The 27,333-nt window shown below is 40.0% G+C and overlaps 1 protein-coding gene across 4 annotated transcripts in view; it reads left to right on the top strand.

Annotated features, from left to right (window-relative positions):
• Positions 1-27,333, top strand: part of LOC138761591 (sperm-associated antigen 16 protein) — an 879,716-nt gene that overhangs the window by 73,991 nt on the left and 778,392 nt on the right. The gene's annotated exons all lie outside the window — the stretch shown is intronic.

Below are 27,333 nucleotides of genomic sequence, written 5' to 3'. Positions count from 1 at the left end.
CTGATCTTTTATCATCATTCATTTGAGACAGTGAGATAATTTTGAAGATGGAACTTTGAGATTGGTGCGAAACAACTGTATTTTCAAGTTTAAGCCCCTTGGGAAACTTATAGATCACATCTAAAGATGGCAAGAAATTGACTCATCTCCATTCAGTTATTTTTGATAGGGCAGTTGCAGCATCTCTTTGGAGAAAAGTAAGAATGAATTTGTGAATTATTCTTTATGGCCCATAAAAATATTTCAAAACTTATTTTCCTGTGTGCTCATTAGCATTATCTCTAAGACTTGTCATTGAATGCTGAGCACGCGAGTCATCCAGAGTTCTTGTGTAATCTTAGATAAGTATTGATTATATGTGCCTGGCTTTTAGTTTTGAAGATTTAAAATGTAAATGTGAAATCTTATTAATGTTTAATGATGGTGAATATTTCATTGCCACGGGCTACATTGAACAATGAAAGCATTTATAGAGTGATAAATATTTAAATAAAATGTTTATGATGCTACAGACCTATTAGCATTTGCAAAACATATTTTTGAAGGTTTAAAGAAAATCTCAGCAGACATTTTTAAAAGAGCAAGTTATTGAAATCATTGGGAATAATTTGCCTTTTGACATCCAGCAAGTTAATGTGAACTTAACTTCTGTGCAATTATGTAATATGGTTCTTGTATATCAAATATTCTTCTGCCCTAATTGATATTTTTGTGTTTGAGATGTGGCATTTTGAAAACTATTTGGTTATCTTAAAATTTATCTAAGTTGGTAACAGCAACTTGTGTCACTATATTCATGAACTATGTATCTATACCATGCAGATCTAAGTTAGTTCATTGTAATAAATGCTCAAAATTTTAAATTTGAGACAAAGTATGCCAAAATAAGAACAGTGCAGAAATATGTAAAGGCCTGTGAAAATGTTTATGTTCCACAGGAGTTTCCAATCTACCATCTCTTTACCAGTGGGGTGCCACAGGGATCTGTACTGGGACCCCAGCTGTTCACAATTTACATTAATGATCTGGATGAGGGGATTGGATGTAATATCTCCAAATTTGCAGATGACACTAAGCTAGGAGGGGTTGTGTGCACGGAAGAGGGGGTCAGGAAGCTCCAGTGTGATTTGGATAAATTGAGGGACTGGGCAGATACATGCCAAATGCACTTCTTCTTTGGCTTGGCTTCGCGGACGAAGATTTATGGAGGGGGTAAAAAGTCCACATCAGCTGCAGGCTCGTTTGTGGCTGACAAGTCCGATGCGGGACAGGCAGACACGATTGCAGCGGTTGCAAGGGAAAATTGGTTGGTTGGGGTTGGGTGTTGGGTTTTTCCTCCTTTGCCTTTTGTCAGTGAGGTGGGCTCTGCGGTCTTCTTCAAAGGAGGTTGCTGCCCGCCAAACTGTGAGGCGCCAAGATGCACGGTTTGAGGCGTTATCAGCCCACTGGCGGTGGTCAGTGTGGCAGGCACCAAGAGATTTCTTTAGGCAGTCCTTGTACCTTTTCTTTGGTGCACCTCTGTCACGGTGGCCAGTGGAGAGCTCGCCATATAACAGGATCTTGGGAAGGCGATGGTCCTCCATTCTGGAGACGTGACCCATCCAGCGCAGCTGGATCTTCAGCAGCGTGGACTCGATGCTGTCGACCTCTGCCATCTCGAGTACTTCAACGTTAGGGGTGTAAGCGCTCCAATGGATGTTGAGGATGGAGCGGAGACAACGCTGGTGGAAGCGTTCTAGGAGCCGTAGGTGGTGCCGGTAGATGACCCATGATTCGGAGCCGAACAGGAGTGTGGGTATGACAACGGCTCTGTATACGCTTATCTTTGTGAGGTTTTTCAGTTGGTTGTTTTTCCAGACTCTTTTGTGTAGTCTTCCAAAGGCGCTATTTGCCTTGGCGAGTCTGTTGTCTATCTCATTGTCGATCCTTGCATCTGATGAAATGGTGCAGCCGAGATAGGTAAACTGGTTGACCGTTTTGAGTTTTGTGTGCCCGATGGAGATGTGGGGGGGCTGGTAGTCATGGTGGGGAGCTGGCTGATGGAGGACCTCAGTTTTCTTCAGGCTGACTTCCAGGCCAAACATTTTGGCAGTTTCCGCACAGCAGGACGTCAAGCGCTGAAGAGCTGGTTCTGAATGGGCAACTAAAGCGGCATCATCTGCAAAGAGTAGTTCACGGACAAGTTTCTCTTGTGTCTTGGTGTGAGCTTGCAGGCGCCTCAGATTGAAGAGACTGCCATCCGTGGGGTACCGGATGTAAACAGCGTCTTCATTGTTGGGGTCTTTCATGGATGTGGATAAATGTGAGGTTATCCACTTTAGTAATATAAACCGGAGGGAAGATTACTATTTGAATGGCAATAGATTAAGAGATGGGGAAGTGCAGAGAGACCTAGGGATACTTGTACACCAGTCTCTGAAGGCGAGCATGCAGGTACAGCAGGCGGTTAAAAAGGCAAATGGTATGTTGGCCTTCATATCAAGAGGGTTTGTGTATAGGAACAAGGATACCTTACTGCAGCTGTACAGGGCCTTGGTGAGACCACACCTGGAGTATTGTGTGCAGTTTTGGTCACCTTATCTAAGGAAGGATGTTCTTGCAATGGAGGGAGTGCAGAGGCGATTCACCAGGCTGATACCTGGAATGACAGGAATGACTTATGAGGAAAGATTGCGCAAATTGGGATTGTACTCGCTGGAGTTTAGAAGATTGAGAGGGGATCTCATAGAGACATATAAAATTCTGGCAGGACTGGACAGAATGGATGCAGATGGGATGTTTCCAATGATGGGAAAATCCAGAACCGGGGTCCATGGTTTGAGGATAATAGGCAAACCATTGAGGACTGAGATGAGGAGGAATTTCTTTACCCAGAGGGTGGTGAATCTGTGGAATTCATTGCCACAGAGGACAGTAGAGGCAGGTTCATTAAATATATTTAAGAGGGAATTAGATATATTTCTTCAGTATAAGGGTATTAAAGGTTACGGAGAGAAGGTGGGGACGGGGTACTGAACTTTAAGATCAGCCATGATCTCGTTGAATGGCGGAGCAGGCTCGAAGGGTCGAATGACCTACTCCTGCTCCAATTTTCTATGTTTCTATGTTTACAACTTACCAATTTCAATTATTTTACGTTAAACACACATGTGATTTCTGTTCTGCATGTCCAGGTTATTTTTTTGTCTTTTTGTTGTCAGTTTCCATTCTACTTTTTAAATCCAATGATGGAAAATGTTTGCACTAAGTGGGTGAAAATGTGAAGAATGAGGCTAAAACCCAATACTATTTAACTAATATTGCAACAGACTTCGACCAGGTACACCTTCACTTTCCAGCCTTGCTCTTCAACTTCTATGGCAACATTAGTATAACGCGTGATCAAATTGATCAGTAAAAAATAATTTTACTGAGAATAACAAAATTACAGAACACATCTTTGAGCCATTGACATTTGTACTAATGTATTGTAAACAACTTGTACATTGCCAGTAAATGATTAAGAAAGTTCACAATTAACAAATGAAAGACAATATCTGGAAAAGTAGGAAAGATGTAAATAGATGCTTGATGAGAGACTTGATACAAACTGCAGATATATTTCCATTTAAACCTTTGTTACTGAACAGTTAAAACAGATCAGGTGGTTAATAAGTTGGCTCAATAAGAAGGACCTTTATGCCAATATCCATGGTGAACTTTCTGGTAACAACCCCATGAATGTTGGGCATCGTTAGCTTTCAAATGTTTTTTTTCCTTGATTTAATTGGGTTGTATACAATCCAAACCAAAATTACGAGCATAAGAAAGTTGAACTAGGTAATTGAGGACACTTCATGTGCTATAATCTGAAGCAAAACACTCTTCTGGAAGAGATCAGTGGGTCAAGCTGCATCAGAGGGAGAGAAAGAATGATTGACATTTTAGCTGAAACCCTTGCAAAGATTCACATGCGCTACCTCCAACCTTACCGGCTGCATTCAGTGCTCAGAATGCAACCTCCTCTACATCAGAGGATAAATGCAGACTTGGGGAACTTTCCGCAGAGCACCTACACTTTGTCCTCAATGATCATCCTGTGCTTCTGGTTGCTGCCATTGCAGCTCCCCTTCCCATTCTCAAGCTGATCTGTCTCTTGGGATTCTTCACTGCCAGGGAGAGGCCCAACACAAGAGGAACAACACCTCATTCTCATATTCTACAGCCTAATGGTATGAACATAAAGCATTTATAATTTCAGGTAATGTTTCTCCTCCTCCTGTTCCTTTTTCACTATTTTTCCACCACCCAGCTCCTTACCCATTCTTATTCCCCTTACTTTTTGATTTCTATCCCCCTCCACTTTTTTTCCCCTCAAGATTCTTGTGCTCTTTTCACCCTATTTCCCCCCCCCCCCCCTCCCTCCCCTGGTCTCTCTCTATACCACCATTCTTCTCTCATCAGATTGCAGTTGGAGCAGATCCCAGTTAGAGCAATGTTTGTCTTCTAATTATCACCCCCCCCCCCCCATATGACTTGGCTTCCTACACCTAACCCCTTTGCTTTTATGGTCACTATCTCCTTTTATCTGGTGTCTCTCAATCTACTGAGTCTGTCCATCATGTTTCACTTTGAGTAGTAAAAGTCTGATTTGGCCACAGACTGGAAGATTTCTTCACTGAGCACCTTTGCTCTTCCAGTGGCCAATGTTACGAGCCCAAAAAGCTCAAAAAACAGCAGCAACAAAAATTCACCAAGACAATGGCTACTTAAATAAAATTTGTTTTATTTTCTTCATACATAAAAAGATCAAAGCTTTATTACTATTAACTTAACTCAAACTACACCCCTTCTAATTCTAAGCACATGTGAATGTAATAATGTTTGTGTTCAGAAAAGTTCTTTTTCACTGTCCAATCATTCACTTTTCACTGCTCCAAGATCACTGGTATCAGGCAATCTTCCATACTGTGCACAGAATTAAACATTATATTCAACAGGGTCTGGTCCTTTAACTTAACTTGTTACTCCTTTGGAAGGTCTTTGTTGATTTCAGAGATATTAATTATTCATTGAACACAAACTGATCTCCTTCAATCAGCAACTGAAGTGTCTTACCAAAGAAACTTACCCTTCTTGGGTTTTTCCAAAAGATAATCTCTTCTTCCAGGTTACCATAAGGAGTTCTTCTTTTTCCCCTTTTCCAGGAGAAACAATAACCAGCCACAACATCTGAAATTGACTAGAGATTTAGAATAGGCAGAAGTCAGAACCAGTTTCGAAATGGGGTCTTGCAGCAGGCCTGCCAACTTGCAGTATCCATATAAACTGTTGCAGAATACTCTAACAAGTATGGATGTTTTCTCTGTTTACAAAACCACATGGCCCCTCTGAGGGCAACAAACTCCAACCAGACATTTAAATCTTTGGCACCAGTTTAGAAGCAAAAAAGTTATCAGTTTTTGAGCCTGGGCACTGTTCAAACATGCTGGTTCATTAACACCTACTTGTTACCCTTTTAAGATGCATTTTATTAACTTATTCCATAACACCAACCATTTCAATGGGGCACTCCAGTCCCATGCTGACATGGCTGTCCATGGCTTCAAACACTGCCAAACTAAGGCCACCTGTAAATTGGAGGAGCAACACCCAATATTTCATCTGGGCACTCTCCAACCAGATTGCATAAACAGACTTATCTGGTTTTTGCTAGGCCCCTATTCTTTTGCTCTTCTCCATTCCCTCTGTCTTCTTTCCTCCAGCTCTCCACCCCTTTCCCTCTCCATTCAGAGCCATTCCTCCTTTCCCTGTCTGCTACTATGCCATCCCTCCATTACCTGCCATGCCTCTTGCATGTGCTCCTCCCCCATACCATTTTGTTTAGGCACCTGCCTACATTTTGCTCATACATGGATGAAGGGTTCAAGCCGGAAACATTGGTTATGTATGAATTATCTTTCCTAAATAAAAGACACTGTGACTTGTTGAGTTTTACAGCTTTCACTTCCACTTGGTTTATTAGACACACAGGGCTCCTGCCCCACTTTGCCCACTTTACACTGATGTTTGATTCCAACAGTGTGATAAGATGGGACATTCATCTGGCTTACAGTCTGTAGACAATCACCACAATTGACATCATTATGATCTTCAAAAACTTGAATAAAACTGTGTTCATGCTAGTTATATTGAACTATGCAGTGGAAACATTTCGTTTCAAAGTCCCTGAATTGCACACTTTATTGGCCTTTCTCATCTCTGTGGATATTTGACCAGAATACATCCACTCTCATTCTAGTAATATTGATCCAGAGTCTTGATGGTAATACGTCAAATAGGTTGTCATCTCATTCGCATGAAAATGCTACATGAACAGTTCTGAACTGCCATACGTTTTGGAATGTAATCCTGGGTGTGTTCACTTGCATGATCTTCTGCCACTTATTTCATAACATAACAATTACAGCACGGAAACAGGCCATTAGGCCCTTCTAGTCCGCACCGAACCAAACACCCCTCTCTAGTCCCACCTCCCTGCACAATGCCCATAACCCTCCATCTTCTTCTCATCCATATACCTGTCCAACCTTTTCTTAAATAATACAATTGACTCCGCCGCCACTATTTCTCCCGGAAGCTCATTCCACACGGCTACCACTCTCTGAGTAAAGAAGTTCCCCCTCATGTTACCTCTAAACCTCTGCCCCTTAATTCTTAACTCATGTCCTCTTGTTTTAATCTTTCCTCCTCTTAACAGAAATAGTCTATCCACATCCACTCTGTCTATCCCTTTCATAATCTTAAATACTTCTATCAAATCTCCTCTCAACCTTCTACGCTCCAAAGAATAAATACCTAATCTGTCCAATCTCTCCCTATACTCTAGATGCTTAAACCCAGGTAACATTCTGGTAAACCTTCTCTGCACTCTCTCCACTCTGTTTATATCCTTCCTATAATTAGGCGACCAGAACTGCACACAGAACTCCAAATTAGGCCGCACCAACGTCTTATACAATCTCAACATCACCTCCCAACTCCTATATTCCATGCAATGATTGATAAAGGCCAGCATACTAAAAGCCTTCTTCACCACCCTATTCACGTGAGTTTCTACCTTCAGGGAATGATGTACCGTTACTCCTAAATCTTTCTGCTCTTCTGTATTCATCAATGCTCTCCCATTTACTACATATGTCCTGTTCTGATTCTTTTTACCAAAATGAAGCATCTCACACTTATCAGCATTAAATTCCATCTGCCATTTTTCAGCCCACTTTTCTAAGCAGCCCAAATCCCTCTGCAATCCTTGAAAACCTTCTTCATTATCCACTATTCCACCTATCTTAGTATCATCTGCATATTTACTAATCCAATTCACCACCCCATCATCTAGATCATTAATATATATAACGAACAACAATGGGCCCAATACAGATCCTTGAGGCACACCACTGGTCACCGGCCTCCAACCTGACAGACAATTATCCACTATCACTCTCTGGTCTCTCCCTTTCAGCCAATGTTCAATCCATTTGACTATCTCAAAATTTATACCTAAAGACTGCACCTTCCTAACTAACCTTCCATGTGGTACCTTATCGAAGGCCTTACTGAAGTCCATATAGACAACATCCACTGCGCTACCCTCATCCACATTCCTAGTCACCTCTTCAAAAAATTCAATCAGATTGGTCAAACATGACCTTCCTCCCACAAATCCATGTTGAGTGCTCCTGATCAGACCCTGTCTATCCAGATGCTTATAAGTACTATCTCTAAGAATTTTCTCCATTAATTTACCTACCACAGACGTCAAACTTACAGGCCGATAGTTGCCAGGCTTCCTCCTTGAACCCTTTTTAAATAACGGAACCACATGCGCAATGCGCCAATCCTCCGGCACTATCCCCATATCTAATGACATTTGGAAAATTACCGCCAGAGCCTCTGCTATTTCCTCCTTCACTTCTCTCAATGTCCTGGGGAAGATCCCGTCTGGTCCCGGAGACTTATCCACCTTTATATTCTTCAAAAGCCCTAAAACTACATATTTTGTAATCTCTATATTCCTAATATTTACCCAATTTGCTTTTTTTATCTCACAACTCCCAATATCCTTCTCCTTAGTGAATACCGAAGAAAAGAAACTGTTCAATATCTCCCCCATTTCTCTAGGCTCCACACACAGTTTTCCGCTCTGATTTTCTAAGGGACCAATTTTGTCTCTAGCTTTCCTTTTACCATTAACATATTTGTAGAACTCTTTTGGATTAGTTTTCACCCTGCTTGCCATAGTTTCCTCATACCTTCTTTTAGCTTTCCTAATTCCTCTCTTAAGATTCCTCTTACATTCAATGTATCTTTCAAACATCTCCTTAACTCCATGCTTCTTATATCTAATGTACGCCTCCCTTTTTCTTCGAACCAAGTTTCCAATATTCCTTGAAAACCACGGCTCTCTCCAACCTTTTGCCCCTCCTTTTAACCTAACAGGAACATAAAGCTTTTGCACTCTTAAAATCTGATCTTTAAAAGACTTCCATCTCTCTACTACATCCTGCCCATAAAACAAATTGTCCCAATGCATACCCTGCAAGTCCATTCGCATCTCCTCAAATCTAGCTTTTCCCCAATCAAAAACCTCAACCCTTGGCCCTGACTTCTCTCTTTCCATAATGACATTGAAGCTGATGGCATTATGATCACTGGACCCGAAGTGCTCGCCAACACTAACCTCCGTCACTTGACCCATCCCATTTGCCAACAGTAGATCTAACACTGCTCCTTCTCTGGTTGGCACCTCTACATATTGTTGTAAAAAACTATCTTGCACACATTTCACAAACTCTAACCCATCCAGTTCTTTCACAGAATGTGTTTTCCAATCTATATGTGGAAAATTAAAATCTCCCATAATTACAACCCTGTGCTTATCACAAATATCTACTATCTCCCTACAGATTTGCTCCTCTAGGTCTCGGTCCCCTCCGGGTGGTCTATAATACACCCCTACAAGTGTAACCTCTCCTTTCCTACTCCTCAGTTCCACCCAAATAGCCTCCATGGATGTGCCCTCTAATCTATCCTTCCTAGGCACCGCTGTAATATTTTCCCTGACAACCAATGCAACCCCACCTCCTCTTGCCCCTCCGACTCTATCACACCTAAAACAACGAGACCCAGGGATATTCAGTTGCCAATCACATCCCTCCTGCAACCATGTCTCACTAATCGCTACCACATCATACTTCCAAGTATCAATCCACACCTTCAGCTCATCCACCTTTTTTACAATACTCCTGGCATTAAAATATATGAATTTCAGAGATTTCCCAATTTTTAATCCCTGTTTTCCCTCATCTTTAATAACAACATTATTTACTTTTCCTGCCAATTGCCCTTCATCTTCTTCCAGAGCATTTCCCTTCTCTATCACCTGCCCATCCATATTCAAATACTTACAACAAACTTTCTTTGTTTGCATTCTAACCTTCTCCTTACTGCTCTGTACTATTTTGTTCCCTCCCCCCCAACCATTCTAGTTTAAAGGATGCTGAGTAGCCCTAGCAAATACCTCTGCCAGGATTCTGGTCCCCCTGGAATTTAAGTGTAACCCGTCCTTACTGTACAGGTCACATCTCCCCCAAAAAAGGTCCCAGTTATCCAGAAACTTAAAACCCTGCCCCTTACTCCACCCCTTCAGCCACGTGTTAATCCTCCACCTCATTCTATTTCTATTCACACTGTCACGTGGCACAGGGAGTAATCCAGAGATTACCCCCTTTGCAGTCCTTCTTTTTAACTCCCTACCTAACTGCCTGTACTCACTTTTTAGGACCTCTTCTCTATTTCTCCCTATGTCATTGGTACCTACATGTACCACGACCTCTGGCTCCTGTCCCTCCCACTTTAGGATATCCGGGACACGAGCAGCAACATCCCGGACCCTGACACCAGGGAGGCAAACCACCATCCGGTTCTCCTTGCTGCGTCTGCAGAATCCCCTATCCGTCCTCTTAACTATGGAGTCTCGTACCACAATTGCCCTCCTCTTCCTTTCCCTCCCTTTCTGAGCTACAGGGGCCGACCTCGTGCCAGAGGCACAGCCACTGTCACTCCCCCCAACCTTGATGTCCCCCTCAACAGTGCTCAAAGAGGCGTACTTATTGCTGAGGGTTACATTCACAGGGCTCCTCTGTGGCACCTTACGTTTTTTTGTCCCTCTCCTAACAGTTACCCACCTTTCATCCTCCCGTGGCCCTGGCATGACCACCTGGCTGTAACTCCTGTCTATGACTTCCTCTGTTTCCCTAACCAGCCTGAGGTCATCGAGCTGCAGCTCTAGTTCCCTAACACGGTCCCTGAGAATCTGCAGCTCGACACACCTAGTGCAGATATGGACATCCGGGAGTCTGGAAGACTCCAGGACCTCCTACATCTGGCACTCCCGACAACACACAGCCTTAACACTCATCCCTTACCTCAAAAACTGAGGTGCTGGCTGACAAGCATGAAGGGATTGTGATGCAGATTTTAAAAGGCAGTTACAAAGCACTTTCAAGGAGGGAAAACATCTGTCTGTAAAGGTTCTTCGCCCTTACACTTTTCTGAGTATGCCATGGCCATCTTAGATTCCAACCCTTCTCGGGGAAGGAAAATGGAACTGTCAGGGTACTGGGGACCGGCAGGGTAGCCAGTGCAGGCCACTTTCTGCGGCTTTAAACTCGGTAGAGCAACAGCCGTTCTTCTTCTCCTCATAATCCCCACGCAGCTGGAACTGTTCTGGGAACCACAAAACTGTTTCAGCTGCGTGGGGGATTATGGGTAGTAAGATGGCCATGGCTCTGCCATGTATTTATGACAGATAGTGCTATGGAACCAGTTGCCCCACCCAGAGGGTGCCAAGAGGCACCTCTCGATATGAATGGGACACTGAAGCAGCCTTTTAGGGCTGCTGTCTGAATGGCAAGTTTTCCATCCACTCAAGCGGAGTCCTGACATGAAATGGGCTACAGCTACTAGTTCTATTACCAGCAGCAAGAGCTCCCCATAGAATTTCACCAAGCAGCTGGAGTGGTTGCTTCTTCGATTTAAAGTGATCTTCTGCAATGCACGTTTGTTGAGATTGAGCTTGCCTTTTCCCAATAACCCTTAATAGCCCTACTATGCAAAAATCTGTCTAACTAACGAGCAGCCTCTACAGTTTCCTTATTCAGAGAATTCCACAGATTCACTAACCTCTGGGGAAAAGCAGTTCCTCCTCATCTCCAACCTAAATCTAATCCTCTCTATCTTGAGGTTATGTCCCCCAGTTCTTGTCTCACCTGGCATTGGAAACAACTTTGCCATCTCCATCTTGTGCCATGTTACAATAGTTCCATAAGATCCCTTAAGCTTATAATCAAATATTGCACTGTGGTTAGAATTGCAAATGTTTTCATTTTTAAATTTAGTTGTTCTCACTTACCTGTGAGAAGGATTGGGCTTCAGGCTTTGTGCAAACTAATGCTCACTATTTTATACTTACTTTCAAGGCCATTTTCTGTCTATGCCCTCATGCCAACAGTGCTGTACAGACTAAGCAGCTTGTTAAAGGAGCCAAAAGTTTTTTCCCCCCAAATCCTCCAACTGCAGGGTCTGTGCCCAAGATGATGGTACCAGTCCTTGAAAATCTACCACCAGGGGGTTTCAGACTCCAAGACAGCAGCAGATTGGTGCAAGAAGTGTGGAGAGTACCATCAGGCTGCTGGAACTGGCTCATGGGAACCAGGCACCAGGATTTGAGAGTGCTGAGGCTCTTGAAGGGCCTCAGGTGTTGAAGGCTTCCTGATTGTGCTGGAGGTTTTCACCTGGAACTCGGATTGCCAATCGATCAAAAAGGAGTGCATGTAGCTGCAGAAACACTGGAGTTGAATCCAAGGACAAGCCCTTTTTTAAAAAAACAGAAAAGCCGCGTTATTGCCTGATACACAACCCATCTCTGGAAGACAGCTTGCTTGTAAACACAAAACAGAAAAGCCAGGTCAGCGAGTCCTTTTACACAGAAAGCCAACATTCTGAAGCCAAAGAGTGGGACGTGTAGTACAGCCCACTCTACTTCTAACACTACCTACCTTGGTGGATAAAAGCCAGGCAAGTTCAGTCCCCCCCAAATCTGCCTTCAATGCATTCACACAGCTAGGTGAAGTGCTTGAAAGGTGGATGATACCCAGCTTTAATAATTTGTGTATAAAGTAAGGACTCTTACTTCTTTCTCCTATGTTAAGGATGCCAGACCATGCTCATGGTGACTCTTCATTTGCCTTATGGCAGACAAAAGTTGAAGTATATCCTGTATATTAAAATTTAAATGTATTATTACATGACAATGAATGGAACCTTGATGTTATTGTGCATTTCCATCAGCGTTAATATGCAGTCTCATGTGGAAGTTGACATTTCAGTTTTCTGAATCTGATCTCATGCATGGTCTGTGGGGGAATTGGCATCTGAACTATCTTTTCCCCTGAATGGCTTCTGGGAATCGTTAAACCTGAAGTCACCACACTTTCTGAAAACTTCTGCACTGATAAATTATAATGGGTGCACATCATGTAATTTAAAAAGATTATATGAAAAGAATTATGGAATAAAACATTTGTGGAAGATACTGAACAGCATTGTGACAAGATAAGCATCTAATTGTTTCTTGTAGTTACATTGTCTGACGCATCGTGGCAAACAAATTTCAAGTGTAATAGAGAGAAAAAAATTAGAGGGGAAAGAGCAACCCTTGGGGGAAAAAAAGAAATTATTGCAATGTTGCTTTTCATTAAAATGGAAATACAAGGGAAAAGTACATGTCAATCTTCTGTTTTTCTGTTTTTCCTATTTTTTATGTGGCTCCTAATACTGTTGGTATTAGTTGGCCTTGAAAGCACAAGGCACTGGAGAACCAGTCCATTTGATTTTCTTTCATTTTGTGTTTCCATAAAAATCAAGTTAAGAAAAATCAAGTTTATTTTTATAAAATGCAAATAATACTGTTGGGAGATGATATGAATATTAATAGATACGTGGATTCTCAGTCAACAAATAATGGTATTGCAATTTAAGATGGGCCTGATTTTATGATAGTTTAATTTTGTTTTAAAAGCAGTGGCCAAGATATCTGGCCAGATAGAATCTACAGCCCCTTTTCCACTGGCAACCTGTCCCAGGATTTAACTGGGACCTGTCCAGAAGAAAAGGAACATTGTCCAAACAATGGCATCAAATGACATAATTTCACGGCAGAGATTAACCACCTCTACCCCTACTCATGTCCCCGACATTTGCTTAAGTCGGTGTGAAATTAAAACCAGTGGAAAAGGGACAGCAGACAGTCCCCCGTTTCCAGTTGAAGGTAGAACACTGATTCCCCAGGGTTGAGTGTGTTAAGTGGAAAAGCAATTCCCAGTTAAGGGTGACACTGCAGAGCCAATTAACTGGGATGCCAATGGAAAAGGGGCTATTGACCATCACCCAGCAGCACTTACATCTATTGTAATGAAATGGTTTGAGAGGTTGGTCATGGTCAGAATTAACTCACCAAAGTCAGGATCTGCACCCTACCACATTCGTTCCACAGCAGATGTAATCTCACAGCAATATCCAAGTGCAGAATAATTATTAAAATTTTAAAATGCAAGTATGGTAAAATTGCACATTTCAGTAGTCAAATGTTTTGGACTACTTTTTTTGGGCCAAAAAGAACTAGGGTTGACTTTTACATGGGTCAAACTTTTGACTCAAGTACCTCCATTGGGAGGTCAGATGGCCAGGACTGGGTGGCAAGGCTTTGGGAACTCAGATGCACAGGCAGCTAGTGCAAGAACCTGCGGTTGGGTGCTCAGATGGGCGGGTGGCTGGGTAGTCAGGAGTTCAGATGCATGGGCTGCCTAGGCAAGTATCTGTGGTCAGGAGTTTGGATGTGGGGCGGCTGGGGCCAACTTTTACATGGGTCATACGAAAAAGCCAATTTTTGGGCCAAAGGGGCAGTCAGGTATTGCCAATTGCATGAGTATATCCAGTACCTATATTCTGGTAGGCCCAATTGTCAAGTCTACTTGAAGAGAACATGCAGCATTTGAGTTCTGTTGCAAGATTGGAAAATTAATTTTGTTTAAAGGTTTTCTGGTCTTATAATTGCCCATTTCAAATACCAGGAATGACTGCAGTTTTTCTAGACTAGCTTTTTCATATTTTGTACAAGTTTAACACTAGAATATCATGCTTAGTCAAGTGCAAGTAGGTTTCATCGGCTTCAGATTGAGTATTATTCGGCTTCTAAAGATTTGAGCAATATAGTCTAGATTGTTCCCTCTAATACTGCATTTCCAGTGGTATCATGTATTGGATGAGATTTTTGACTGAAAAGTTAAAGATTGCTTAACTCAGAACAAATAGAGCAAACAGTATAGCATCTTAGCCCATAATGTCTGCACTGACCATGGTGCCAGAATCAAAACTCTGCTGCTTGCACATAAGCCCTATTCCTATATGCCCTACCTACTCATGTGTTTATCTACAAGCCTCTTCAAGGCTACTGTTGTATGCACTTCCACTACTACCATGATCAGCCGGTTCCAAGCACCCACTACTCTGTAGAAAAAGTGCAGCACACAACTCCTTTAAATTATCCCCACCCCCTCACACAAAGTATGCCTTTAGAATGTGACACTTTTACTCCCAGGAGAAAGATAGTCTGTCTATGCCAGTGGTTCCCAACCTTTATTTCAACTCACAATGCCACTTTAAGTATTCCCTCTGCCATAGGCAGTCTGTGATTCATAATGGATTGCTCAAGGTGGAAAGAAAAAGTTTGAAAACCTCATTGATTCATTATGTGCACGGTTTCAGAACTCCAAAGGAAATGGGCCAATGACAATTTTTCTCAAGCAAAATATTTCAGTCACAATTGGGTCTAGAGCAGTGATTCTCAACCTTCCCACTCACATCCCACCTTAAACATCCCTTACTAATCACAGAGCAGCTATAACATAGGGATTACTTAAATTGGAAGGTGAGTGGAAAGAAAAGGTTGAGAACCACTGGTCTATACTACCTTTGCTGGTCATATTTTATAAACTTCCAGCAGGTTTTCACTTGGCCTTCAGCACTCCAGAGAGAACAACTCAAATTTGTCCAACCCAACCCCATAGCTCATACCCTATAATCCAGACAGTCACCTGGTAAATCTCTTCTGTACTCTTTCCAAAATCTCCACATCCATCCTGGAATGGAGTGATCATAATTGCACACAATACTCCAAGTGCACCCCAATACTTCACACTGGGAATAAATTATCAATACCTTACAACTTGGAAAACAACTGAAGTTTGTCCAACCTCTCCTTAGAATTCATACTCACTAATCAAGTTGACACCCTGGAAAATCTCTTTTGCACCCTTTCCAAATCCTCCACATCCCTTTTGTAATAGGGCAACTAGAATTGTAAACAGGACTCTAAATATGGCCAAATCAAAGTTTTATGTAGCTGCAATGTGATTTTCTTGCTCTTAAACTCGATATCCCATTCAATAAAGGCAAACATTCCAAAGTCTTTCTTTACAACCACCAGATTATTTTGCATATCAATGTTGACTGTATACAAACCCATTACATTTGACTTCCCAAAGTTAAACACTTCACACTTGTTCAGATTTCTCTGTCCATATCTGTAACTGATCTATGTCCATTTGTATTCTTTGATATTGTTACAGAGTCGAGAGGACCCCAAAAACCAGCAGCAATAGATATGCACCACAACACAGGGTTATTTAAACAAAAGTAGTTTTTAAATTATATTTGAACAAGAAAACAGAATTAAACTTTAACTTATTACTTAACCTACTTACTTAATCCCCCTCTAATACTAAGCGCAGGTGTGTGTAATGTGTATATAGGTTTAGAAAAGTTCTTTGGTTCACAGTCTAATCGCACCGTCTGCAGGCAATTCTTGTACTGTGCACAGAAGTTAGCATTAACAAAGTTCACCAGTCTTTGATGCTTAACAGGCAAATGGTTACCACTCAAGGGTTCTTGCTGGTTTTCAGAGATTCTTTTTCCAGGACATCCATAACTGATTTCTCCTCAATCAGTCTTGCTGACAAAACTTTCCCCTTCAAGGTTCCCCAGATGATCCTCTTTCTTTCAGGTCACCTTTCAGACCGCCAGTCTTCTCCTTTGACCAGACAGCCTTCCAAAGTTTGCCAGCTTGTCCTTCAGGAAATGATTTCTGTCTCCTCTCTCTAGCTGCTTTCAAGTGTTCTGATAGAAGATTAGGTGCCTGCAGGCGCGGCTAGAGGAGTTCACCTAGCACCGTCGGGCGGGCGAGGGTGGGGGGAGAACAGGCAGCAGCAGTTGGGCGGGCAAGGGGAAGAACCAGTAGTGGGAGTCAGGTGGCCAAGAGTTTGTGGGGCGGGGGGGGGGGGGGGGTGGGGGGAAGACCGGCAGTGGGAGAGGGTTTCAAATAAAATTTGAAGAAGGCTACTTTAGTCTGGCTTCCTTGTCTCAGGGGTCGATGGCTGACGACATCACCACAATGTCATCAGCCCACCCCTTGGCAGCCTGCCACTTTCAGGATAGTTCTACCCCTCGGAGAAGGATTAGGTGAGTAACCCTCCTGGCCGGCTTTTCCGGTTTCAGATGGCCACCCAACAGCCACACAGGTGTATTCTGTGCGGCTTTACAGTCAGGCTTTGGCCACCTGAAAGCAGCTTCTGCTTCACACCCTCACCCTCAGAGCAAAACTGTTCTCCCCTGCCTGCCAAGATCACATGCTCTCCCAGGCCAAGCTGTTGTTGATACTTTGTTGCCTCCAGCAAAAAAACATTCTGCAAGAGTCCTGCAAATATTCTGTTTTAAAAATGTGTGTGTGCAAGCTGCTCTAACAATTCCTCCCAAACCACCTCTAAATAGTCTTGTCACAATATCCATAGCTCCACCAATTTTGGTAGTAAAATACAAAAATCTGCAGACACAGTGGTTGATGTAAAAACAATGCAGGTCAAACAGTGTACTTTATACATAACCAACATTTCTGGCTTGAGCCTTTCATCATGGTATAATAACTTGACGAAGGGCTTTCCTTGAATTCTGGAACCCTATCTTATTTTTCAGACTATTGAGCAGGCCAGATGACAAACTACCCAGATACCTAAACAATACAGCAAAAGTAAGCTATATTTGAGTCTACTTCCCCTTCATGACTGACACATTTTACATTTATACATTTTTATACTACAACAGTGTAATGAGCTTTCCAGAATTTCCTACCAGTGTATCTGAATGATTGAGCAACAACCCAGTGTTTCAGGTACTACAATTCCTCCTATATGGACCACATCTAGTATCTTTTTGGGAACCTTGTTGGCCTAAACATTGCACGTTAAAAACATCACAGGCATCTCTTTGCCTAAGATGCAACAAATACTCAAAGCTTCTAAAAAAAAATCATCTTTTACTGAATTTCTTCATGTTAGGGAAAGCATGAAGATCTTGTGTCTAAAATACCTCAAAATCCAATCTTTGGCCTAAAGTGAATGGAAGTTCGAAAGTCAGGAGACAGATTCATGGCAGATTTTATTTGGCTGCTTTAATTTCCACAAGAAATACAGGGTTCACTAAAGTCCTTCAGGAGAAGAAACCCAGCATCCAATCTCAGGGTAGAAATCACCAGGAAGTTAAGAACACATTTTCTTGCTGAAGACTTTCTCCAAGTCAAAAATCTTGCATTTTTAAATAAAAAAAATACTTTCTTCATTTGACAATAGAAAGGCTTAACATACTTTAAAACAAATTACAAAAAAAAGTCTGGTCTCATTTATCAACTTGAACAAGGGCTCTCTAGGTTACTGAAATCTGACTTTTTTTGAAAATTGTCTCATTCATTTTTAAAATTTCAAATGATGATAAAATGTTACAATGTATTTATTAATGACTGGATAGAGTATACATTTCCATTAGTGCAAATATGGGATAGTGTTAGGGTGATTATTCAATCTCATGTATCAAGAGCAAAGTAGCTAAAAAATGGCTGTTCTTTTGCCAATAAAAAGGCAAATATTTTGTGTAACTACAAGCCTATTATATCTATGGCTACTCTTCAAAGGGGGTAGAAAATACATTTGGTTTACACATTCTCTTCCTCCACAACCAGAAATGAAATATTCTTAAACTATTATTCAAAAGAAAATGATCTAATTTTCCTTTGAAAGTTTGCCTTCAATTAATATAATCTTCCTAGGTTTTTATGCTCTCATCTTATGTCATCAATGTTGCTTCTAGGTTAATCAGAATTGTTAATATTGTTAAATGCACTGAATGTATCTGGCCTTTGAAAGCAGAGAAAAATATAGGGGAATTTCTGGTTACCAAATCACCAAAACTACACACATGTTCCAACTGTGGTTCAATACAAGTCTCAGTTAATAATTTTGAAATGTGTCTCTCTACAAGCAAAATATAGTATTTGGTTTGCATTCCCCCCCCACCCCCCATGATTCTAGTTTGGTGAATTATAACTTAAAGATATCCTCCACAGTCTTATGGTTAACCAGAAGGAATTACAAATGGAAGCACATTACATACAGATTTCCCCCACTATCCAGAAGAAGAGTGTTCCTACGAAACCTTTTGTATGCCAAATTGGTGTAAAGCGAAGAAGCAATTACTATTAATTTACATGGTAAAAATTTGAGTGTTCCAAGATCCAAAAAATAACCTACAAAATCACAAAACCTAATGTATGAAATTATTTAATGTACAAAACCCAATTTTTCATTGCATTATGATGGACACAGGCAAGTTCAAAATACGCACAATGTCATTTTCATTTGCCACGATTAAAATGCTCAATTTCATCCAGTTTTATGCTAAGCACAGCACCCTGACGAGCTCTTAGGCTTTTCTGATACCTTAGGGCAGGGGTGTCAAACTCAAATTCACAGAGGGCCAAAATTAAAAACTTGGACTAAGTCGTGGGCCAAACTAAATATTTATCGAAAATTTTCAACAACATCTGCATGTTTTCTCTTCTTTCAACATATGTAATGTTAAACTTTTTCTTATTAAAATAAATATTTAATAATAGTTTTGGTTAAACTCTTTCCAGAAGAAGCATTAACAAATGAGAAATAAAATATTCAATAAATAATATTTCTCTATAGACTTTAAGCTCCTTTTAAATTTTTTTTTCACAAGCCAAGAAGTCAAAAAAATAACAACTTGCTTCAATGAAAATCCAATCTTTCAACTATGAACAGTCCAAAATTAACCAAAGAAAATATTAATCCAAGCTTAGCTTGCTACACTGTGATTTACTCTGATGCACCTGGGTCTAAACCAGATACTTGGCATCTCTTCTTAGATGCAAGTTCATCAAACTCTGGGGTCAGAGTTTTCCTCCCACCTGTCTTGAAAGATCCTGTTTTCTGTCTTTCGTTTGGCCATTTTTCGTGAGGGGTTTATTACACGTGAGTTAGGCGACAGGTCGCAGATGCTAATGAAAGTAAAGAGAGGAGGTGGGGGCGATTAGCGGGCTGACGGGCCGGCGCCAACGCATTTGCAAACCATTCTGGGATTTGTAGTATTAGCTGTGCATGCGCTATACTGGTGCAGCGGCCAGCGGGCCAGCTCTAATACATATTTGATATGATCTTGCGGGCCAAATTTGGCCCGTGGGCCTGAGTTTGACATGTGTGCCTTAGGGAATCTTGCTAACAGATGCACAAAATAAATAGAGATAAAGCAGATGCTCTCAGGCAGTTCAAAGCAATGGCGGCTTGATGCTTAGTGTTGTTCCTGGGAAAGGAACATGGTGACTCCACTCTCGCTGCTCAAGGTGTGTGCTGCTTCTATAATGGCTTGCAAGACAAACACTAAATGCTATTTTTGCTTTTCACCTTTTTACATAAAAAAAAGCAAAGATTCTCTGGAAAAGTACTAATGTAGGTTTTTCGTAAAAGCGAAGTGATGTAAAGCAAACTTACGAAAGCGGGAGATACCTGTTCTTCATTTTAATACAATGCATTACCATTTATAATCCTGACATCAAACAGATGTTAAAAGATAGCGAAAGCTTGTTTATGTTGTAATAAAAAGCTATTTTTAAACACCATTACTAGTAGTACTAAACAGGAAGCTGATTACGGGTCTAAGCAAATGTCAACCTGATAGACTACAAAGGTCAACAACATGCTCTGTCAAACAGATTAATATCAGACAAATTCCTTGAATTTATGACTTATTAGATTATACACCACTCAGACTATCATTTATGTCTCTGATAAGTACTAGCATTGGGAGGAGTCACGTGATGGAGTAGTGGCCGGACGGTGAACTCCAGCCCTCTCCAGAAAAGTCGGGAAAAACGAGAGAAAATACAAAGGCACAGAAATACAAGTTAAAGAAAAGTGAATATAAAGGTGGAAAGAAGATGGAGACAAAAGGAGAAAAGTCAAAATCAACGGAAAGAAGAGAGGAAGAGAAGACAACGGAGGAAAAAGGTGAAGGCCTTACCTGTCCGAAGAGGCCCGCTGTGGAGAGAAGACCCCACTACCTCAGGTCGGTAGAAAAAGAACTACAACAATGGCTCACAGAGCCGAGTAAAAGTGCGCAACCGCGCATGCGCGACTCCTCGCGCATGCGCGATGCGCATACAAAAAAACACACCGACGGGAGGGGGGACCAGCTGGGGAGTCGATCTCCACAGCCGGCAACGACAGCTGCAGAACACCTGCAGCAAGAAGACACCACAGAAGACAATGGAAACAAGAAAGAAGAGGAGGAAAGGGCAGCAAAGAAACAACAGATGGTCAACCTAGAGGAAGAAGAAGAGGAAGAGGAAGAGTACAGGGAAATAGAAGAAGAAAAGATAGGCAAGGTAAAGGAGGTACTTGCTCTTGTTAGAGGATACATGGAGTCATTTAAAGAATGGCAAACACAGGAATTCAATGATTTAAGAAGAAGAATAAACAACACAGAAAGGAAAATAAATAAAATGGATATGACCTTAACAGAAATGGGGAAAAAAATGGACAAGATGGAAGAACGGGCAATAGCAGCAGAAATGGAGGTAGAAGACTTAAAAAAGAAATTGGAGGAATCTAATAAAAAAACTAAAGAGACACAAGAATTACTAGCCCAAAAAATAGATATAATGGAAAATTATAACAGAAGAAATAACATAAAGATAGTGGGCCTTAAGGAAGATGTAGAAGGCAAGAATATGAGGGAGTTTATAAAAGAATGGATCCCTAAGGCCCTAGGATGTCCAGAACTACAGCAAGAAATGGAAATAGAAAGGGCACATAGAGCATTGGCCCCTAAACCACAACCACAACAAAAACCAAGATCTATTGTAGTAAAATTCCTAAGATATACTACAAGAGAAAAGGTGCTGGAGAAGACAATGGAAAAAGTAAGAGAGGGCAACAAACCACTGGAGTATAAAGGGCAAAAAATCTTCATTTATCCAGATATAAGCTTTGAACTCCTAAAGAAGAGAAAAGAGTTCAATGCAGCAAAAGCGATTTTATGGAAGAAAGGATATAAATTTACACTGAAGCATCCTGCGGTATTGAAAATATTTATTCCAGGACAACAAAACAGACTATTCTCGGATCCAGAAGAAGCACGAAAATTTGCAGAACAATTACAAAAATAGACTGAGGGATGAAGACGGGTAATGAGAGCAAAAATTATCACGATTGATATGTATGTGGGTAAAGACAAAAATAGACTGAGGGATGAAGAAGGGTAAGGAGGGTAAAAATGACCACGATTGATATGTATGCGGGTAAAGAGGTATAAGAGTGAATAGAGACAACGGGCATATGTGAAAGTATCTGTAATTAGAGGAAAACATAGAAAGTATAGACAAGAATCAATAAGGGAAGGTAATGGAATAGAGAGAATAAGGAGGGAACTAAAAGAGTGACCTTTGTGACATATAAAAAACGAAATCTTTTCTGGGGGGGGCTGGGTGGGGGGAAAAGAGCGGTCACTGCAAAATCAGTTGACGCTTGCGAGTGGATTCGCAAATCCAAATGGAGAGGGGAGATGTGGTTGTCCGACAAGGGATAAAGGGCAACTCAGGAGGGGAAGGGGAGATTGGGGATAAAGAAGATAGAAATAGGAGAATAAGGAAAATGTTGGATGTTGTAGGAATGTTGTCTGGTAAAGAGTTGAAAATAAGAAAACAGAAATGGAAAAGGAGGAAAGGTAATGATGGAAAAACGGAAAGAGAAGATAAACAAAATATAAAATGGCTACGCTGAACTATATGACTCTAAATATTAATGGAATACATAACCAAATTAAAAGGAAGAAACTACTAAATTTACTGAAAAAGGAAAAAATAGATATAGCATTTGTCCAAGAAACACATTTAACTGAATTGGAGCACAAGAAATTAAAGAGAGATTGGGTAGGACATGTAACAGCAGCATCGTATAATTCAAAAGCAAGAGGAGTGGCTATATTAATTAGCAAAAATGTGCCATTTAAAATAGAAGAGGAAATAATAGATCCAGCAGGGAGATATGTTATGATAAAATGTCAGATATATTCAGAGCTTTGGAATCTACTTAATATATATTCACCTAACGAAGAAGATCAAAAGTTTATGCAAGATATCTTTTTGAAGGTAGCTAATACGCAAGGGAACATACTAATAGGAGGGGATTTCAATCTGAATTTGGATCCAAATATGGATAAAACGGGGAAAAAAATTAACAGGAAGAACAAAGTAACCAAATTTATAATTAAATCAATGCAAGAAATGAAACTTGTGGACATATGGAGGAAACAAAACCCAAAAGAAAAGGAATACTCATACTACTCGACTAGACATAAAACATACTCAAGGATAGACCTATTCCTGTCATCAGCCCACATACAAGAGAGAGTTAGGAAAACGGAATATAAAGCTAGACTATTATCGGACCACTCACCCCTGTTATTGGCAATAGAGCTAGAAGACATCCCTCCAAGAATGTATAGATGGAGATTAAACCCCATGCTACTTAAAAGACAGGATTTTAGAGAATTTATTGAAAAACAATTAAAAATGTACTTTGAAGTAAATACGGAATCAGTGGAAGATAAGTTTATACTATGGGACGCAATGAAAGCATTCATTAGAGGGCAAATAATAAGTTATGCAACCAAGATGAAGAAGGACTATAATCAGGAAACAGAGCAGTTGGAAAGGGAAATAATAAACATAGAAAAAAAATTAGCAATAAAGGAAGATACAACCAAAAGAAGAGAATTGGCGGATAAAAAAATAAAATATGAAACATTACAAACATATAAGGTGGAGAAGAATATAATGAAGACAAAACAGAAATATTATGAACTAGGGGAAAAAACACACAAAATCCTAGCATGGCAGCTTAAGACAGAGCAAACTAAGAAAACGGTATTGGCAACAAGGAAAAAAGACAAACAAATTACATATAATCCAAAAGAAATTAAGGAAAACTTCAGAGAATTCTATGAACAATTATACCGAACCGAAAACGAAGGGAAAGAAGGGAAAATAGATGAATTTTTGACTAAAATTGAACTACCAAAACTACAAATAGAGGAACAAAATAAATTAACAGAACCATTTGGAACAGTAGAAATACAAGAGATAATAAAAAATTTACCAAATAATAAGACACCAGGAGAGGATGGACTCCCAATAGAATTCTACAAAACATTTAAAGACCTAATAATACCGCCCCTCCTGGATGTAATCAACCAGATTGATGAGACACAAAACTTACCAGATTCATGTAAAACAGCAATAATTACAGTGATACTAAAACAAGGGAAAGATCCACTCTCACCAGCGTCATATAGACCAATATCTTTGCTAAACACAGATTATAAGATAATAGCTAAACTATTAGCGAACAGATTAGCAGAACAGGTACCGAAAATGGTAAATTTAGACCAAACTGGATTTATCAAAAAAAGACGCACAACAGACAATATTTGTAAATTTATTAACTTAATTCATGCAGTAGAAGGAAATAAAGCACCGGCAGTAGCAGTTGCTTTAGACGCAGAGAAGGCCTTCGACAGAGTAGAATGGAATTACTTGTTCAAAGTATTGCAAAAATTCAGTTTACCGGAGAAGTATATTAATTGGATTAAAGCATTATATAAGGGACCGTTAGCGAAAGTGACAGTAAATGGACATGTATCAAAGCAATTTAACTTAAGCAGGTCAACGCGGCAGGGATGCCCACTATCACCATTATTGTTTGCGCTAGCTATAGAACCACTAGCAGAATCGATAAGAAGAGATAATAATATAAAAGGAATAAAAATAAAAGACAGGGAATATAAAATCAGTCTGTTTGCGGATGATGTGATAGTGTACTTAACAGAACCAGAACTATCAATAAAAGAACTATATAAGAAATTGAAGGAATATGGAGAAGTGTCGGGATACAAGATAAACGTAAATAAAAGTGAAGCAATGCCTATGAATAACGCGGATTTCTCAAAATTTAAGGAGGAATCCCCATTCAGATGGCAAACGCAGGCAATAAGATACCTAGGTGTGCAAATAAACAAAAATCTAGGCCAATTATATAAACTCAATTACAATCCACTAATGAAAAAACTACAGGACGATTTAGAGCATTGGAAAGAGCTACCACTAACACTGATAGGAAGGATAAACTGTATTAAAATGAACATTTTTCCAAGGATACTATACTTATTTCAGGCATTGCCAATACAACTGACAGAAAAATTCTTCAAAGAGTTAAAGAAAATAATAAGGAGATTTTTATGGAGAGGGGGGAAACCGAGGATAGCACTAGACAAATTAACAGAATGGTATAAACAAGGAGGCTTACAATTGCCAAACTTCAAAAATTATTATAGAGCCGCACAATTAAGGTACCTATCAGATTTTTATCAAACAAGGGAAAAACCAGACTGGACGAGACTAGAATTAGATAAAATAGGGGAAAAGATACCTGAACACATATTATATAAATGGGACGAAAAATTGGTACAACATAGAACTTCTCCAGTATTACACCATCTCCTCAATATATGGAAGAAGATACATGTAGAAAGAAATAAAATAAATTACCAAATACCAAAACTAATATTGACGCAAAATAAGCTACTCCCTTTTACAATAGACAACCTTGCCTTTAGAAAATGGGAAAAAAAAGGGATTAAAAGAATAGAAAATTGTTTTTCAGGAAGTAGATTCTTATCCTTTGAACAAATGAGAGATAAGTACAATATAACGGGAGATACAGCGCTGGCATATTACCAACTGAGATCCTACTTGAAAGATAAATTAGGAAGCAACTTGAGTTTACCAGAGGGAAGTAACCTTGAATATGTGATTACAGATACAATGTTAATCAAAAGATTTATAAAAAATATGTATATTAAACTGCAAGAAAAGGAAAATGAGGAAACAAATGGTAAAACTAAACAAAAATGGGAACAAGATTTAAATATAAAGATAAAAAAGGAAACATGGGAGAAGTTATGCTCTGGAACGATGAGAAATACAATAAATACGAGGCTGCGTATGATACAATATAATTGGTTACACAGACTATACATTACACCGCAAAAGTTAAATAAATGGGACCCAACAGTATCTGATAGATGTTTTCGATGTAAAAAAGAAAGGGGAACAACAATTCATGCAATCTGGACATGTGAGAGAGTAGAAAAATTTTGGGATGATCTCAATCAGATATTAAATAAAATAACAGAAAACAATATACCAAAGAATCCAGAGATCTTTCTCCTAAGTAACATAAAAAATAAAGAATTTGGAATTGACTTGGAGGATGCACAAAAAAGATTTGTTAAGATAGCCCTAGCTGTAGCAAAAAAATGTATTATGTCAACCTGGAAATTGGAAGATAATTTGAAAATACAACAATGGTATATAGAAATGAATAAATGTATTCCATTAGAAAAAATAACATATAGTTTAAGAAATAATATTGAAATATTCGAACAAGTATGGGAGCCTTACATTAAATACAATAGCGAAAACCTACCGGGAACAAACATTACCTAAGTTGATGGAAGGAGAAGAGAAGAAAAAAATGGACTCAGTAGAATTTCTGGTGTATTTTTGTTGAATGACAACATTGTCTAACTGAATTAATGCAACCTAGATTGTATAACTAAAATGGATGAGAGGGGGGAGGGATGGGGGGGTGGCTTGGGAGGAGGGAGGGGGAGGGAGAAAAAGTCACTGTAAATGTGTGGAAAAGAAAAAGTGTATATCATGGCTATTGTGATTTATGGTGTGAAAAATAAAAAATTAAAAAAAAAAAAAAAAAAAAAAAGATAAGTACTAGCATTGCATTTGTGGCAGTATCGAAATGTGTCCTTTTGCTCTGGTTTTAATAGAGTTACTGTTAGCAATTTTACATTAGATAAATTTAACCCTGGAAATTTTAAAGCACATGGAATTGTGACTGTTAATATGGTTTGCTCAAGACTCCCATGTCTATTTCTTACTGGGCCAAAAGTTTATTCATGTTCAACTTCACATCATCTCAATTTCCAAAACTGCATGAGTAGCATAAACCGACAGTTAAAATTTCATGTGTTAGTTTTACCTTGTCAGGATCTCTCAAAGATCAACTGAATAGTAAATACCAGTTCAAGCAGTGAGATTAACTTAATTCATCTTTCACTGGAAAATGTGGGGCAGTCTCCTTATCTGATGGCTTAACAGACAGTGTTACCAAGAGGTAGACATCATGGGAATGTTAAGTCATCCCAAAGAAAAGGTCTACTGCAGGAGTGTAAGGGGACAGGACAACACCTGGCCAGCTGTCAACCAGTCGGCCTGAATGGATCAAGCCCCACCCAGTCGGGTGTCAAACACCCTCCGGGATATTATCCTGCACCGGCCTCCCAAGGCCTCACTCAGAGTTGCTGCAGCCACAGCCAGCTTGGCTCTGTGGAAGTCTTTGTGGATTAAAGCCACAACTGTAATATCAGAGATTTTGATGCAATTAAAAAGATTTGATGGTCCATTTCAGTGGCAGATTTCCCAACAGCAACTCAGTTAAAAACTTCCCCTTCAACTAATCAAGACTGTTGCCCTCCTCAGGTTAATGGCTGCTTGTCAATTTGAAGTAACTGATTTTCACCCTGTAAATGTGTGCTTAATTGTTTCATATACATAGTTCCGAGCATAGTTATGTATATGATTGTAATGTGCTGAGTGAGACACACAGTATATTATGTGTGTAGATAGATGGTAGTCCAGAGAAACACTGGTTGACATGTACTAGTGATAATAAACTTGAACATGAGATATTA

This window comes from Narcine bancroftii, chromosome 4, assembly GCF_036971445.1.
Source record: "Narcine bancroftii isolate sNarBan1 chromosome 4, sNarBan1.hap1, whole genome shotgun sequence".
In the NCBI taxonomy this organism is placed as follows: domain Eukaryota; kingdom Metazoa; phylum Chordata; class Chondrichthyes; order Torpediniformes; family Narcinidae; genus Narcine; species Narcine bancroftii.
The sequence above is the reverse complement of the archived record's forward strand: the minus strand, read 5'-3'. Positions and strand labels throughout refer to the sequence as shown.